This window comes from Cupressus sempervirens, chromosome 10 (assembly GCF_028749045.1).
Source record: "Cupressus sempervirens isolate cs-2001-9-10 chromosome 10, ASM2874904v1, whole genome shotgun sequence".
Lineage (NCBI taxonomy): Eukaryota > Viridiplantae > Streptophyta > Pinopsida > Cupressales > Cupressaceae > Cupressus > Cupressus sempervirens.
Window position 1 is genome coordinate 168,947,743 of NC_143127.1, and position 19,442 is coordinate 168,967,184.

Below are 19,442 nucleotides of genomic sequence, written 5' to 3' on the forward strand. Positions count from 1 at the left end.
TCCTTGCAAATTGGTTGTTTCAGATGTCTGAAGGATTTCTTTGGAGGAAAAGAGTTGGTCTATGAATTGTTGACCTTAAAGAAATGATATAGTTAGTTTCAGTGATTTCATGTTCCATTAAGAACTCATCGAATGTGAATGAAGCATTGTAGTTTGCTTTCTGTAACTTTTGGAGGGTATCATTTGCAATGGATCTTGTAATTTTTGTATTTTCTAGAAATGGTTCAAGTATTGTTGTTGCTCGAATTGGTGGAAGAGGGGAATTGTATCTACATGTTTTTTTTTTGATCTTCAACATTGTTTGGTATGATGATGTTTGTGAAGCATGGCTAATGAGGTTCTAGTTGTGCAGTTTGACATGTTATATAAGTATCTACAAATTGGACAATGGTGCTATTATTGTCTTTGCCGTAGATGGGTGCATTCTTTACCCATATAAGCATGTGGTCATGTTCATTTCCTCAATTTTGGAATTCAGTGACTGAAAAGTAGTCCAATATATTTCCGAAGAAAGAGTTATCTGCAAATATTAGCTTTTAAAGAGAATTTATTCTATGTCTGTAGTATCGTGCACATGTAATTGGATCCTTTTTTATTAGTTCAAATTTATTAGTATGATGATTGTTCTGCATTCTTCCCGATACAGTTGTTGAATAGTAGGTGTTGTGTAGGTCGTCAAGTGTTGTTGTTAGTGAATCCCAATTTTGTTTCGCACTACTAAAAGTGAGGAAGAAAGTGGGGGGTCCTAGTTGGCGTATCATTGCAAATACATTTTTTTAAAGTTGTTGAATATAGTCTAGGGCTATTCTAATTCTTTTGAAATCAACATAGCCAATATCTGATTTTAAAATTTTCTCGAGATTTGGTTTATGTTTAACATCTTTTGCTAATAACTTTCTCCCTTTCAACTGTCCTTTTCGTATTCTAACTGACATTGTGGACAACACTTGGTGTATGAGTATTTTGATTGTTTTGAAGAATAGGTTTGTTGTGTGGTATGCAAAACGCCTATTGGAGTGTAACAATTCCCACTGGGCTATTTTTTGGTAGGTAAATTTTCTAACAATGTCATCGTCACGTGGATTGCCAAAGTAGAGTGTTGGGTAGTTCATTTCCTCAGCATATTTGTCCTTGAATATTCCAATTGGGTAGTAGTCTTGTGGTGGTGCAATTTCAATTACTTTATCTTGCATTTTATGTATACTGTTTGATTCAGTGAATCCATGGATCAAAGTTTCAGATGCCTCTTCTTGGTCAGTTTCAGTATCTGAGTCATTGTCAGTTGCATTATATTCATAATTTTGTGGAGTTTGTATTTCCATTTCTATTGTTTGTTTCCAATTTTTGTTTAGCTTAACTTTTTGCATTCTGTACAATTTAGTTCTTATCAATTGGTTCAGAGCATGAATGATGACATTTGGTTGCACCATGCCCTTTTGAAATGCATTCTTGTATTCTAATCGTCTTTTGAGGGCTACTGCAATTGTTGTTGTGTTAGAAATCGATGACGGTAATGCTTTTTGTATAATGTGTGTCAACAGGAACATTAATAATTGAACCCGTTAGTCCCATTTGGGATCTTTTATATCCTATCTCCCAAATTTGAGCAAATGCAATTCGCAATGAAACAAGTCGCTCCTCCAATTGTGTGAGCATTTGCACATAGTGTAGTGGTTTGTTAGTTCGTATCCTGTGTGGGACAACATACTTTGAAATTGCTGATTGTTTCAATGAAGCATTGCATGAACAACAAATTAAATTATCCGTTAATGTTTGTTCGGTAGAATTGACGAGTTTGTAATAGATTTCTTTTTGTTCATTTTTTAGAATTCTAATGTCTTTCTTGAAGTATAATAGGTGGCATATTGTGCATACATGCTTTGGCGTGTCTTCAATTGCTTTTTTGTAGACTTCTATTGGCAGTATTGTTTTCTTCCTTTCCCTAGTCGGTGTTTTATTTTTTGAGTTGTTTTGACTGCTATTCATGTTTGTTTGTGTGTGAGCTTCTCCTAGCTATAAATGTTCGCATTCATTTCTTACAACCTTTTTTTTAGATTTGTTGCTACATATTTTTTGTTCTAGTGGTTGATAATTTATTCTAGTTCTAATGAATTTTTTTACATGACGTAGTGATTTTTCTTGATTTGTACTTTTTTTTTGTCTTGGGTTTTCTATCGGTTCTGCCATGTTCACATTTACTATGTTTCCATGATTTGTATATGTTTTTTGTTGGTTCGAAATGACCACAAAGAGGATTTACATCATGATAGAGTATTGAGTAGGATTTTTTATGCAAGTTTTCATTGAAGTGCAAATACTTTTTTCCTGATGACATTGACCAAACACATATTTCTATATTTAGCCACTTAGACAACCAATGGATACAAAATATATCTCCCCAAATCCCTTTTTCATTTTGGCCTAATGGTGTAGCAGACAGTCGCATTCTCCTAAAATATGTTTCATGATTGCTCACTTTGTGCAAATCATATAAATGATTAGGATGTAGTTCAGTATTGAATGAGTGTATTGCTTCTGTGTCATGGTTATCTAGACAGGCGAGGAAGTAATCAATAATGCCATTACGTAGTTGACTTGATGTATACTGCTTACAAAGTAGAAGTTCAACGAGTCAAAAAGGCAGTCGCCAATGTTATATGAAAATGTTTTTATTCTTTGAAGGCCTTCTTTGATTAGTGAGTATTCAATGTCTAAAATTGTACTTTTTCTTTGGCTACTGTAGTCTTCGAGTTCTATAGTTTCTACTTCTTCTCTCCTAATTTTTTATAGTGGTTCCATTATTGTCTATTATAACATAAGAGAGATATAATCACTATATTATTACTCAGAAATGTTTTTAACCAAGGCAAGACAATTTAATGAAATGAAATGTTTGTTATGAGGGTTACCTTGTTCTGCTCTCCACTGATTGTTTGGACGTGCTCGTTCTATGCTGTTTGACTTGATATGTGGACTGCAAAGAGAACACACTAGTTAGAACAGTAAAGGTAAACATGAATGGAATGTAAAATATTGAAGTATGGTTTCTCATATCTCATTTTATATAGTTTTCAATGAAAACAAAGAGAATGAGGTAAGTATTTGCATTTTCTGTAATTGAAAATTTTCATGGTCATTTAAAAATATTTGGCAAAAATAAAATCAAAAATTATGTTACCGCTATATTTTACAAGTGATTTTATTAGCATAATAGTTTGGTAAGATTATTATTACTTGTATAATTTTAATTTTAGAATAATTTTAATTCTTTATCAATATAAGAGAAATTGAACTATATTTATCATTTATAAAACTAAATAATTAACTCGAAGGAAGGGGAATGAAAGGAGAAATAATGGAAGTTCTGGAGTCTTCCGGAAGAATAACATTAATTGCAACACTCGACATATATTAGCGCCAAAGTTTCTAAATATTTTTTTATTGATGGTGTAAGAGTTTTTCTTTGACATTTTCAGATTAAAATTCCTGACTAGTCACTGATTATATTCATAAATAGTAGCAGAATTGATGAAGAGGGGATTAACAAGAGATAACCATCTTGTTTTGGTTACAACTATGTAAAATTGAAAGAAAATTACGAAAAATAGTCTTCATACCATTTAGTTTTTGACCCTCAAGTTTCTTCCACGGTTCAGATTGAATATCATGGCTATGTTAATAACATTTGTGGAATTAATGAACAGGGGATTTGTATGATAGACACTAGATTTTCATGCGAAGATCTTGTTTTGGTTGCAGAGGAATGAAATTGAAAGAAAATCACGGCTTTTTTTTAATAGCCTCTGCTTTTTAAATTTTTGATAAGGTAATTTTTCATAGCTCCAAATTAATTATATTTCTTCACATGGTTTATTGAATGTTTGAATTTGTAAATTTAAAATTCATTGTATGAAAGTCCATTTATAAAGTACGTTTATAATGGGTTAAACATTTGGATGCTGATTCTGCTTTAGTGGGCATCATGCAGTGAAAGTTAGATTTGTGGAGGTCGACCAAGACTGTTCCGTGGAGGAAGAAGATTAAATATTGATGTAACGTCCAAGCTCTGGAAATACATAAAACAAAACATTGTAGCTCAAATGTTTTCACTTAACAATATATGAAACATATGAAACATTTACCTAATCTCACCGTTTGGGGTCTTTGCGATCTCTGTGAATTTTGTTAAGAAAGTTTTGTATTTATTGTAAGAAAGGCTTTGAAGAAACGATTCTATTTTTAGCAGTTCTGGACTTCACAATTTTGAGCTTCAGGCTTAGAATGTTATAATATGTAGCAAATTTTTTCTCCATAAAATATTGATTCCAATAAGATTACCCATCAAAACCCATCAAAGTATTCATGAGAATTAGGAATATTAAGGTTAGAAAATGACTTGCATTATTTTTTTTGATGTCAATATGATTTGTCTGCTGCTTGACACAGAGAAGAGGACGACAATATCTTATATCAAACTTTTGCAAAAAAGAGAACATGGAAATGCCTCCCTTTGTTTAGTCAATTGCATTGTTTCATCAATTGCGCCTATTTTGCATTTGCCGCTCACCGACCATAGTACCCATGTATGTATAGTTCACCAAAGCTCATAAATGCTCATTACACTAGCCTGCACAAAAATATGGAGGCTTCACCGATATATTTAGAGACTTCTTCTATTTTCTAAGCAATTTAACTGTTCGGAAAATTATTTTTCTCCCTACCGAAAATAGTAGAAGCCAATCATATTGCAAGGAAATATTGTTATTTTAGATTTTTAAATTGCTCAAATTTTAACAACTTTAGTGGAGACAAATAGTTTGGAATAATTCTTAAATTACATTGGTTAGTTTTTTTTAAAGATTACGTTTAATTGGCATCAAACGGATGCAATAGTTTCCTGCACGACAGGAACTGATAATAATAAGGAGGAGATACCTTTTGAAGAAAATATATGCTTATATTATTAGGGACATGCAACATGGGAAGTGGTCCCATCTAAATCGATGATCACCTCCCCTTAAAAGTGCTTTGCACATGGACCAAGATTTGCGTTGGGAGACATCCGCATTCCCCATGCACCCAACTACCAACCCCTCCCATGCATGCTGCCATGCGCCTAAGGAATAGCCTTGGTCAAGGCACTTAGACCATTCGCTTGGGAAAAGTGCTCGGGTCATGCACTTATAAATTAGGTGTGGGGTGGGGAAGAGGTGTCACATAGAGTTGGGGTATATAATTAGGAGATGTCTATCTAGCAAGGATTTGCACTAGACGTGACAGTTTTTCGAATTAATTAATTAATTTATAAATCACATAACTGTTTTCGAATTAATTAATTAATTTATAAATCACATAACTATTTTTGAATTAACTGTTTTCGAATTAATTAATTAATTCGAAAATAGTTATGTGATTTATAAATTAATTAATTAATTTGAAAAAATGTCATGTCTGGTGCAAATCCTCTATTGTTTAGCCACGTGCATATAATTACTTCAACAAAAGAATCACAAGTTTGGGTGGTGCAAAATTTTGGAGGGGCAATTTAGGAATGGGCCACAGTCATAGGGTTAGATGGTAAAGAGGCATCTATTGGTATATTAGTAAGGTGTAGTATTATGTCAACTAGGTAGTAGAGAGAAAGTGATATGATATAATGTTGTGATGTGAATATCAGGATTTAACTGTGTTAAATCCTGATATTCACATCACAATGATATAATGTGTTAAGGAGAATAGTAGGTATTTATTATAAAAGGGGTGATGTTGGTGGAATAGATAGGACAATTCCTTGGATTAAGAATATGCATCATATAGATATTAATATGGTTATTATAATTTAGCCGATAGGGTTATTGTGGGAGCTTTGCTCTCATTTTTTAAAAATTTCTAACGAAAATGTTGTAAGACTCACTGGTTTTAAAACTTTCCGATTGATTTTCCAATGATATTCTTAAAACAAATTACTTTAGAAAATTTCTAAAATTGAAATATTATTATTTCCATAGCAAAAATCAAAAAATAATATTTCATAATTAATAAGGAATCTTTCCATAGAAGGGATAAAGGTTGTATTGAGGATCTGGCAAATATTTTCGATAAATTTTATGCACTTATTGTCTAATATAGAAAATACTATATTGAATCTCAAATGTCTGTTCCCAAATGATTCATGCGATCATTTTGATTATCTGTTGCCTTTCTTGTTTTTCCTTTACATTATTTATGAAATAATTGTTTTGTTCATGTATCTAATTACCTTCACATATTGAGTCTTCTTAATTTATGACAACAAATTCTGAGGGAGGACATTGCTGCACAAAAAGACCAAGAAATGATTCATATTCATCAAAAATATAGTATACAAAATGACTATATTCTTGAAGAGGATCAAGAAATTTTGAAGTTGTATAACATATTTTAATGATAGTTTTGAGTTTGTTATAGTTGTTTTGGATCTAATTTTATAAAGGTCCCACTTAAATTGAGCCTTTTGGACTATTGTATTATTTTGTTTAAATATATTTTTTAAAACAAGTAATTTTATTATCTGATTACATGTCGTATACATAATTATCTATTTATTTATTTTAATGTTCTTATATTTAGATGTTCATGTGTTTACTTATAACATTGATAAAAATATTGTACACTTAGGTCACTATTATATTTCATATCTTCAAATATTTAAATATTTATTCATTGAACTTGATATAGATGCTCAAATTAGTATTTAAGTTATATTACATGTTGAATTTTTTTTTTAAGAAATTTATTTTTTGAAAAGAAATATTGTAAGACTTTATCTGTTTTAAAGATGATAAAATTCATTTTTAGAAATTTAAATTTTCTTTTAGTATTATGAATCCTAGAAAATATTTTTAATTTTTTGTTTTTCTTTACAAGTTTCTAATTTTCTCTATTTCTATAACATGTTTAGATAAAATGTAAAATGCATACTACTGAATTCTTTCTAATATGTTTCTTATTTTCTATGGGAAATGTGTAAGATAGAAAAAACCTGCAAAACATGAAAAGTCTATGGATGTAAAGTGAGTAAAAGCATATTTTTTATGAAGGAAACATGATTTTTATTAAGTTTAACCACTGTGCATTCGCTTTTTATGGAATTATGTTTATCTCGATTGTTATGATCAATTTCTCACAAAAAAATGGTCTTGAATCTTCCAATTATAATTCCTTTTAATCACCGTATCTTTCAAATGTTATACACAACTTCATTCTATGAATTAATTTGTTCATTTTGTTTGATCTTGTGAACTCTAAGTATTGTGTCCTTTGTGCATATGTTCATTCAAATTAAATGGTGCTAACTTATAGGGTATAGAGTTTTAAAAGAATGAATTAGTAGGTGAATTTTTCAATTGATCTACTAAATCTTTGAGTGCCTTTGGCAAAGAATATTAATAGAATCTTATTTAAAGTGTTTAATTTGGATAGTTTTCTTTTGATTTTTCATAAATTATCAAATATTATGTTTGTTTTTTTTTAAAAAAATTTGTTTTGTTAGTTATTTTTATATATTGAACATTTATTATCAGAAAATTTGTATCAAGTCTACAATTTGAGAAGAAAAGAATATATAATGAAATAGTTATCTTAATTTTATTACATTTAATATATTTTAATATTAAAAATTAGATTACCATTAGTAGCATATTTCTTCAAAACCTAGATAAAAAGGAAATAGACTGATCTAACTATTACATAAATTTCTATTTCTAAGATAATAAAATATTGAAAGTAGGGAATTGTAAAGGTAATAAATTTATGTGCAAAATTTTGAGTAAAAATGTCTTAATGTAATTTTGTAGTCTAAATTTATCTTAATAAGATTATTTGTAATTTTTTATGATGTCAAAAAATCATTTTTAAAAATTCAAGTTTTCTTGCACTATCAATGTTGAGGAAAGTTTCTAATTTTTTAAGTTTTAAGTTTGAATTACTCTTTTTTCTTAAAAAGATTATTTAGAATTTTCTTATGATAAAAAATTTATTTTTAGAAAATTAAGTTTCCTATTACATTATCAATCTTATTCTAAATTTTCGTTCTTCTTTGTAGGTTTCTAATTTTCCCTCTATTTCTACAAAATATAAAATGTTTAAGATAGTTTATGTTTAAAGAATAAGCAAACAAATGAAAAGATGACAAATTTTAAATAATTGTTATATTTTTATTTCCATTTTTTCAATCTGTTAGGTAACATTATCATTGTAAATTTATTTAGTTTCTTTAAAAAAAATTCCTATCGGCTCCTCGTTGCATGCACAAAAATATGCAACTGCTAGTATATATTTCTTTTATGATGTTATACATAGTAAAAATATATCTTAAATGTTAATTACCACATAGCTTAAGTAATATAATAGATAATGTATGTTGTTAATATATAACACTTTATATCTTAGGATTCATCATTGTAAAATGTATAAAGATTGTTATGGAGGTATATATCAAATATAAATGTAAATAAATAGTATTCTTTTATTCATGTATTTTCTTTAGATCGATACTTGGGATTTTAGGGATCTCTAAGAAGGTGATGTAATTTATTATTTAAACAAAATTGACTCGTAAGTAAAATTTAAATTAATTACATTAATATATTGACTAGGGATTGCATGCAATATTATAGATTAAATAAAACATAAGTTTTGTAAATGTAAAAGAGGGTTATCATGCATAAACATATATACCTATTTATTCCCTTTTTTTAAACTCAATTTATTAATATGATCTCAACAAAGGGTGGAATATGATTAATTTTGTTACATTGTAGATATAGAACAAGTCCCCCTTTATATGGATATAGGTTGAGAATCCTAACATTATTCTATAACTAAAGTATTATATACCTTCATTTCATTCAATAACTAGTGAAGAAATAAATGTGGAAGTTAATGGATGCAAGCAAGGGTATGTAAGTGGTTATTGCGTAAGGTCTTCTAATATACCTTTGACATTTTCTATTAGAATGTTAGGCTAGTTAAATACTTTGATGCTAGTCCTGACATCATGTTCCTTAGAAAATGTGACCTTGCTCATGACTTGGATATGAGTACCCTTGTAGTAACAGGTAGTGCTAGAATAGGATTGTGTTTTGAGCTATGATAATATACATGCTTAGTACCAACACTCTAATTTTTGTATGGGACATTTATTTTGTGGAGTATCGAGGAATAATGTACTCATTCTAATCCAACCGCTAGGAGGTTACCCTCGATTAAAATCATGACATTTAGAAACTTAGCGAATGTACTTGTACCGCATGGATCTTGAATTGAGGTGTCTGGAACTTACTACTAGCCAATAACCTTATGTCAATATGCAAGTGAACTAGGTTCACCTTTCAAAAAAAAATTGTTGGTTGTGTTTTGCGTTGTTAAATTTAGGGCATGACAATTTCCTATTTCTAACAGTTCTACCACACAAAAAAACACTAAAGTGGTCACAAATTAATCCTTATCTTGTCCACAAATTTAGTGCTTCTAGTTTAGGATGGTACACCAACTTTAGAGGACTATTATTGAGCTCTCTCTCTCTCTCTCTCTCTCTCTCTCTCTCTCTCTCTCTCTCCCTCTCTCTCTCTCTCTCCATAGATACATACAAAGACAAAAAAAAATGATGAATAAATTACATAGCTATCAGTTCAATTATTTCATTTGATAATCTTTCTTTCTCTATTGATGTTTTATGGAAAATCATTCGAAGAAAAACCACTAAGATAATTATAGCTTATGTTTACCCCAACTCCCTAGACAAGGAAGAAAGATACCAAAAGCTCAAAGAAAACATGACGATCAACTATGAGTTCTACCTCCTCTTGAAAGAATGAAAATTAACACAAATGGTGTTGTTAAAGGTAACCCAAGTAATACTAGAACTTGTTTTGTTAATAGAAACTAGGTGAGAATTTTTTTGCATTGGGATTTGCAAGGCTTGGAAAAAGATACCAACAATAAGATTGAAGCAACAACTATTCTTCATGCTTCTTTTTGGGTGCTTAATTAGGGGCATGAAAAAGTTATTAGAGAATTATATTCCCAAATCTTAGTTAGTGCCTCAACTATATGAGAAATTTCAACATCAATTTTTGTCAGTTCGAGGTGATTGTCTCAGATTAAGCAAATGTGGAAAAAACATTAAAGATGTGATACCAATTTATACCCACAAAGCTCAGATTCAACCAACTTAAATTCTTGCAAAATTTAGTTTTACCTAAGAATATGGTGTAAACAAGAACAATAATATGAATTTGGAGGGTTGTAGTATTGGTCAAATTTACAAACACCTCAAGGAACTTCTTATACCCAATAACCTTTAAGTATTTGGTTACCCTCTCTTTGTCATATAGTTTTTCTTATCCATAATTCTCTATATACCACACTTTATTGGCTAGGAGTGATGCTTGTATTCCTGATAGATTAATAATTTTTTTCCATTCTTCCTTAATTAAAGAATACTCAAAATTACACTCAAAAGTCCATTGTAATTGTGACACCAACAATGTGATTGATTGATTTATTGTTTCAAATCATCCTCATCTACATAATGAATGCAAAAAAAAATTACACTAAAAAGTCCATTGTAACTGTGATACCAACAATGTGCCTACTTGATTTCCCTTTCCTTTTGGATTGGACATCTTTAGGCCGAGGCATTTCATATATGGAAGGAACGATCTATTTTTCTCATCCAATGACACACAATATATGAGAGGGGAAGCAAGATGATTGAAACTCTCTCAACCATCCATACTTTTTCTGACATTTGTTTGTTGTTTTCCACATTTCATAGTTTACACTCATTCACCTTTTTTCATGGTTCATGTCTTCACTGGTATTTTATTTGTGAAAGGAGAATTACAATAATGTGAATTTTTTTTGAACTTTATCGAAATTTGAAAACTTAGTCCAATTTCCCCATTATGCACATCATGATTAGGTAAGCACTCATTACCTTATGGAATTTTGTCTACGTCATCTATGGATAAGAACTCATTGTAGACACCTAAATTCGACTACACCGCTTTGGTAATCCTATTTAGCTATCTCTAAAAGGCATCATTAATTAAATTTCTATTTATTTAATCCTTTGCCATCCCCTAGCTGATTAATTTAATTAATCATCTATAGTCCCAATTGATAAATCAAATAACCCATTATTTATCAATTAATCCTATTCTCCTATCTAATTCCAAATCCCAAATTTATTAAAATCACTTTAATAAATAAAACCCTCAAATCTAATAACCCCTAAAGCCTATCTTAAATCCTCCATTTAGCCTAATCCACCCCATCCACCCATACTAACTAAGCTTAGCCACTAACTCACCCACCCTCATAAATGCCATCCACTTGCACATCTCTAACATCCCTAATCTAATCCTAACCCAAGCCTAACCCATCCCCTAATCATTTACACAATCCTAAATAAGATTAAGACTTTCCTAAACCAAGCTAAAGTCTCCCCTCAAAATATCCCAACCACCAAGCCATGAATGCTCCTACAAAGCCATAAATGGCTCTTAGATCCTCACTCATGACTCTTATATAGCCAACCACCTTCATGAAGCCTTTGACAAACCCATATCCTATCCTCTCACACCCATCCTCCTTGTGACAGTGTCCACTCCCTATTGGTGCTAAACAAGCACAATCCATGCGCTCCCCTTTAAGTGCATCCTAGCCCTCCCTCACCATCTTGTCATCCTTGCATCTTACCCCTCCATCCCTCAAGCCCTTAACCTATAAATTGGATCCCCTCCCAAGCCATTTTATCACAATCCTTAAGCTAAAGTTACCATGTCAGTTTGAGAAGCCAAATCCATACTTTTACATATACCCACACCAAAAATCCAAAATCCAAGAATCTCCATTGAAGCAAATTTGAGCACCAATCTTGAGCATACATCCCAAATCCATATCAAAGGAAACCTCTACAAATCAAGTTATCATCCTCATTAAGAGAGCCTATCCATAGCTCATGTTCTCATTTGAGGACCTCACTTTGTCTCATCTAAAGTTTATATTAATTTTGTTAGTTAATACTTTGGTTTTTAAATAGATTAGTGTTTCTTGCTAACATATTAGTGTATACACTCATTACCTTATAATTCCATAGAAATTAATATTTGATTTAACTTTTTCAAGATTCCTATGAAAAAAGAAGAAGCCAAATCGTTTCCTAATTAGCCTTCCAAACCTCTACATCATACCCATTGTACACCTAGAATGCAATTGCTAGTTTACTCCATCGATCTTAACAAGGTGCATTGTGATCCTATGCCTAATTGATCTCCCTTCCTTTCCTTTTGGATCAGAGATCTTTTTATATTACCTATCTTTTTATGTAATTTTGATTTAAAAAAAAAATTAATCAGACAACAAAGGCTTACTTTTGTCAGAATGACAGGGAAGTTTGTGAACGCCATAAAATTTCCCCCCACACATGACATCATCGAAATGAAAGAATATAAAATGATGAAGTGCGGGAGAGAATCTTGGTTGTCATTTGAATAAAGTATTCAACAAGCTACATAGAAATTCGCGACCAAAGTTGCATCCAATAGGAGTCGACTACCCAGTCGACCAAGTTCCCAATGCCTCCCTCGGTGACTCCATCATGCCATCCATGATATGACATCCCCCATCCCATTCATCTGCTCCTAAAAAAATTGAAATCTCCAACTTAGCACCAAGTCAGTTGTCAGTCCAACTTATTGTAATCTAATCTCATTTCATTCATCTGCTCCTAAAAAAATTGAAATCTCCAACTTAGCACCAAGTCAGTTGTCAGTCCAACTTATTGTAATCTAATCTCATTTTTCTCAATTGATCTTTTTAATAAACTCATACATGATATTGATAAAATTTACAATTACCGTGTCAAATTAAAACAAGTGCCACATAGTGGTATGTATTTTCTGTAATTGATAATAGCTTAATTAGATAGAGTAATAAAGTTTAAAAAAATGATAAAATTTAATATAATTTTATTAATATTTAATATAATTTTATTAATATTTAATTAATATTAAAAAAATTAAATATACTTTTACATTAAAAATCAAAATTTTAAATTTAGAAAGATTAAAAAATCATTATTTTATTTTAAATATTAAAATATTTGAAAAAAATATATAATTAAGTATAATTTCTAATTAAATATAAATGTCATCATGCTATTATAACTAATGAAGTTGTATCTAAACTAAAAAAATATTACATAAAATATTATTTATAAAATATAAACACAAGATATTATAAAAGAAAAATATATTATTAAAATAATTGTACAATATATTATTCATTTAATAATTTTACATAACAAAATATTTTTATAATTTTGTTTATGTATATAGTTAATAGCCCTCTTTCATATTATAAAAGTTAATATGATTTATATTTTTCATTCTAAAATATCAGGTAGTGCTTCCTCAAAATTCGCTCATATAAAAACCCAAATTTATAAGCCAATCAAATTCAAGTAAAATAAACTTTTAAATTTTAAAAATTAAAAATCTCACAAATAAGCATTACAAAAATTAAAATGAAAAATACTTACATCTAATTGGTTGAGATAGAACAAATTAATAACTAGTTAAGTACGACTGATTGCAATAGTATAGCTACGACAAATAGAATAAGGGATATTAATAAAGTTATATCACTTTCATAAATAAAAACAAATATTAAATAGAATGACCAAATTAAATTAAGAGAAACTAATCAAAGAATCATGTAACTTTATTCTCTATTAAATTTTTAATAATATTAACACTTGTATATTTTAAATTTAAATACATTTATTATTTTTTTATAAAGTAAAAATAGTTTCACATTCACAATTTAGTAGCAAGATTTACTTTAATTAATAAAAATAAATCAAATATAAGAAAGGCGCTATGAAATTTAACTATTTTATGAGAGATATTAATTAATTGCACAAGTAATTTTAGCTAAATTATTTACACATAATTAAAAATATCAAAAATTAGAATAAAAGATTTAATTTTCATTAATAAGTTAATTTATTTTTGTTTTAGTTAAAATTAATTATTAATGTCGATAGGCATTCTACAATGGCATAATGGGTGAAGTGGGATGGTGTGAGCGTGTTAATGTTAACTTTTATTCTAGTTAATGTCGATAGGCATTCTACAATGGCAGAATGGGTGGAGGGGGATGGTGTGAGTGTGTTAATGTTAACTTTTATTCTTCTAGGTTAAATTTGACAACCATTTACATGTCAAACAAAAGTTTAAATCTTATTATAAATAGAATATACTTTTTAAAATAATTTAATAAATATGACATAACATATTTGTTTAAATTATAATATTTGGAGATATAAATCATCCATTTTTAAAGAAAATAAATAAATAATTAAGTTATTAAAAAATTAACTAAATGGAGATAAAGCAAATATAAATTATTTTGTAGTGGATATCTATCAGCATTTCTATAGATACATTTAATTAAGCTATCTATACTAGTATTATTTTTGATAAATACGATAATAAATAAATAGTGACTCTTGATGTGACAATAGTATGATTTTATTGAAGCATTGGTCTCTTGAGAAAAGTTTTCTGAATAGACCTTTTCCATTAATTAAAATTTAAAGATACATATTCACAAAAAAGGCGGAATACAAGATCACCTTGCGAGTTCAAAAAGCGCAAAGCCAGAAATCAACTATTCATCAAAAAACATATATAAGAAAAAACATAAGTAATAATGTCATGATAGTCATGGGGGAAGCTATTTTTATTATTTTAAAAAAATAGTCTTTCACTTTTAAAAGTAATCAAACTTCAAAATGACTAGCTTGTTTATTGTTTTTATCATTATAATTGTTTCATATAGTTAACTCATATTACAATTTTAAAACAATCCAAAATTATTAATTATAATTTCAAAATAAATGAATGAAAAATACTTCAAGCTTTTAAAATGAAATAAATCATATGTGGCTTACAAACATGAATAATCCAACATGAGATTCACAAAATAATTTACATATCTACCACATTAATCATTCACCAAAAAAACCTAAGAATTCAAAAATAATAGTCATACAAATCTAACATTAATAAATCTAAATCTTAATAAAAGTAAGATTTATTAATGTTAGATCATATTTATCATCATATTTATAAAAAATATATTTAATAGAAATATTCTTGTTTAATGTCGATAGGCATTCTACAATGGCAGAATGGGTCATTAGTACATTTGAGACCATTTTTCGACCATTATTGGTTGAAATTTCGACCCAATTTTCGACCAAACTTCGACCAACTTCGACCAACCCATTGGTCAAAATTTTGACCAACCTTCTGGTTGGTCAAAATTTTGACTAATACGTTGGTCAAAAAACCTCCATAGCCATGGTGCAAGTTCTGTCAGGAATTGGTCGAAATTTTGACCAATGAAGGTAGAAAATTTCGACCAATGAGGAAAAAAATTTGACCAATAAAGGTAGAAATTTTGACCAATGAAGGTCAAAAATTTTGACCAATAAAGGTAGAGATTTCGACCAATGAAGGTCAAAAATTTTGACCAATGAAGGTAGAAATTTCGACCAATGAAGGTAAAAAATTTTGACCAATGAAGGTAGAAATTTCAACCAATGAAGGTAGAAATTTCTACCAACAAGTAGGTGTAAATTTTTTTTCAGGCATTCTATAAAGCAGTCACATGCCTTGCATATGATATGACATTTTGCATGCATCCTGCACTCTCTCATCCGGTTGATGATGGATTATGGAGAGTGATCTGAAACCATGATGCTAAAAAACACACACAATCAAATCCAAAACGAACTTGCATTACAAATGGATTGTGGAAATCTGATATTGTTAATTTTGCATGCATGTCTACTAGGACAAATATATGTTTAAGTTGTGATTGTCCTGGTAGACATGCATGCAATTTTACTAATATCAGATTTCCACAATCCATTTGTAGTGCAAGTTCATTTTGGATTTGATTGTGTGTTTTTTAGCATCATGGTTTCAGATCACTCTATGTAATCCATCATTAGCCGGATGAGAGAGAGTGCAAGATGCATGCAAAATGTCATATCATGCGCAAGGCATGTGAACTGTTTTATAAAATGCCTGAAAAACACTAACAGTAACTAATATGAAAAATATATAATTAGTTATATGATTGAGACAAATCATGTACCAGTGAGTTGGTCAAAATTTTGACCAGATAAATTTTGACCAATGGGTTGGTCAAATTTGGTCGAAAATTGGATCAAAAATTTGATCAATGAAGGTCAAAAAATGAACCCAAATGCACTAGTGCAAGTATGCTCACCAAGTTGACTCTTTGAGTTCGGTCATCAAGTCACCCCACCAAAGTGCCTCATCAAGGTCAGTCTTTAGGTCCGCTCATCGAGCTTGCTCACCAAGTCAGCTTGCCATGTCATGTCTCTAAGTGGCCTCGCTAAGTCGGCTCGCCAACTTGCCCGACCAAGTTGTCACTTTAAGCCCACTCACCATGTTAGATCACCAGGCAGACTCCCAAAGTTACCTCGCCAAGCTAACAATTGAAGTACGCTCACCAAGTCGACTCTCTAAGTTCGCTCACCAAGTCTGCCCCCTAGGCCAACTCTCCAGGTCAGCTCACCAAGTCACCCCCACCTAGTCACCTCAACGAGTTGACTCATTAAGTCAGCTCATGAAGTCGACTCACCCAGTGGTTTTACCACCTTGCCCCAGCAAGTGGGCTCACTCAGTGTGATTACGAAGTTGCCCCATAGAGTTGCTTCTCTAAGCTCGCTCACCATGTAAACTCACTTGGTCGACACGCCAAGTTGACACTTTAAGTTTTCTCATCAAGTCACCCAACCAAAGTGCCTCATCAAGGTCAGTCTTTAAGTACACTTAGTAGGTCAGCTCACCAAGTTTTGGCGAAGTCGCCTCACCAAGTGGCCTCGATAAGTCAGCTCACCAACTTGCACCACCAAGTTGCCACTTTAAGTCGACTCGCCATATCAGCTTGCCAGGCCGACTCCCATAGTCAGCTCACCAAGTTGACAATTCAAGTACGCTCACCAAGTCAACTCTTTAAGTTCGCTCACCAAGTCTGCCCCCTAGGTCAACTCTCCAAGTTAGCCCACCAAGTCACCCCCACCGAGTCACCTCAACGAGTTGACTCTTTAAGTCAGCTCACCAAGTCTATTATTCAAGTATGCATGCCAGGTTAGCTCACCAAGCCTACCAATTCATGTCACCAAGTCGATTGTTCGAGTACACTCACAACGTTGACTCTTTAAGGTCAACTCGCCAAGATAGCCCACCAATTCCTATCACCAAGTCGCTTCACCAAGTCAGCTCACCCACATGTCCCACCAAGTCCCCAAGTCTGCTCGCCAAGCTAACAATTCAAGTGTGCTCACCAAGTTGACTCTTTAAGTTTTCTCACCAAGCCCATCCCCTAGGTCAACTCTCCAGGTCAGCTCACCAAGTCACTCCCACCTAGTCACCTCAATGAGTTGACTCTTTCAGTCATCTCACCAAGTCTACTGTTCAAGTACGCACACTAGGTCGGCTCGCCAAGCCAGCCCACCAAGTCATGTCACCAAGTCAATTTTTTGAGTACACTCACAAAGTTGACTCTTTAAGTTCGCTCATCAAGTCACCCCACCAAAGCACCTCATCAAGGTTAGTCTTTAAGTCCACTCACCAAGTCAGCTTGCCAAGTCGCCGCACCAAGTTGACTCGCCTCTCGCCTCACCAAGTGGACTCTCTAAGTCGGCTCACCAACTTGCCCCACCAAGTCGACTATTCAAGTATGCTCGCCAAGTTGACTCTTTGAGTTTGGTCATCAAGTCACCCCACCAAAGTGCCTCATCAAGGTTAGTCTTTAGGTCCGCTCATCGAGCTTGCTCACCAAGTCAACTCGCCATGTCACATCTCTAAGTGGCCTCGCTAAGTCAGCTCGCCAACTTGCCCCACCAAGTTGCCACTTTAAGCCCACTCACCATGTTAGATCGCCAGGCCGGCTCCCCAAGTTAGCTCGCCAAGCTGACAATTGAAGTACGCTCACCAAGTCGACTCTCTAAGTTCACTCACCAAGTTTTCCCCCTAGGCCAACTCTCCAGGTCAGCTCACCAAGTCACCCCCACTTGCCCCACCAACTCGCTACTTTAAGTTGACTCCCCATGTCAGCTCGCCAGGCCGACTACCCTAGTCAGCTCGCCAAGCCAACAATTCAAGTACAATCACCAAGTGAACTCTTTATGTTCGCTCACCAAGTCCACCCCCTAGGTCAGCTCACCAAGTCACCCCTACCCAGTGCTTATTATGAACAAACCAATCTGGATCATAAGAGAAGTGATTAGAGATTATTATGAAAGGGTGCGACTAAAAAGAGATATAACTCACATCATTTACAACATGACTAATCATTTCTAATGAAAGCTGTACAAAGGTAGTTCTATCATTCAACTCAGGATGATTGGAAGAACTTATTATATTTTGTATCTCACAATGATCACTCTGTAAGAGAGCATATTGCCTTTGGCACCAATTCAGTGCAGGCATATAAAGTCTACCATCAAAAACGACATCATCTTTGAGTATAATTATATTGTCATATTAGACAACTTATCACAATATTTAGAGCATAAATATAAAGTTATATCAGAGACGACCTGCATATTTGCAAATTCTTACTTGTATATTAGACACAACGAACAGTACAAGGTACTGAGAATTTCCTTAGTCATTGCATGTAATTTCCCGTATATCAGAAATAGCAAATATATATCATCTTGATTGTTATGCAATCATAATTATTTTGATCTGAACCATACTGTATATGCATTTGGAATTAAGAATCATTCAAATATTACTTTAATACAAGAAACTATTTCTATATTCATTGAATTGTGAAGAATTCAAGTAGTATCTCGTAATCAGAAACATAAGGAAATTACAACCACCAAATTATGTGACTGAGAAGTGAGTCTGCAGAGTCTGTAGTTTCTCATTTTACTATAGATAGCATTTTCCTAAGAAGCTTTACCCCAGTCAGGAATTGATACTCCAATGACACATACTCACAACCACTAGTTTTCTATCCACCAGGGTCCCTGCCAATATTCGAAGGTTGCATATGATGCATGACTACTACTAGGATTTTCTCCACAAAAAGAAATTCATGTTGTCATAAAAGCTATTGTCTAGTAACATCCTGGAAAATCTTGTGCCTCTAAATTTCTAATGATGTCTATATATGTCGGATCCCAATTGTGACGGTCGCAAATAACACATTACATATCTTCCTAGAATGTTCTTGACAGGAAGAGATCCCCTGTTTTAAAATAAGACAAATTAGAGTCAATCTATTTAAAAGTCAAATATACAAATATAGGTGGCACACAGTCTATTAGAAACTTA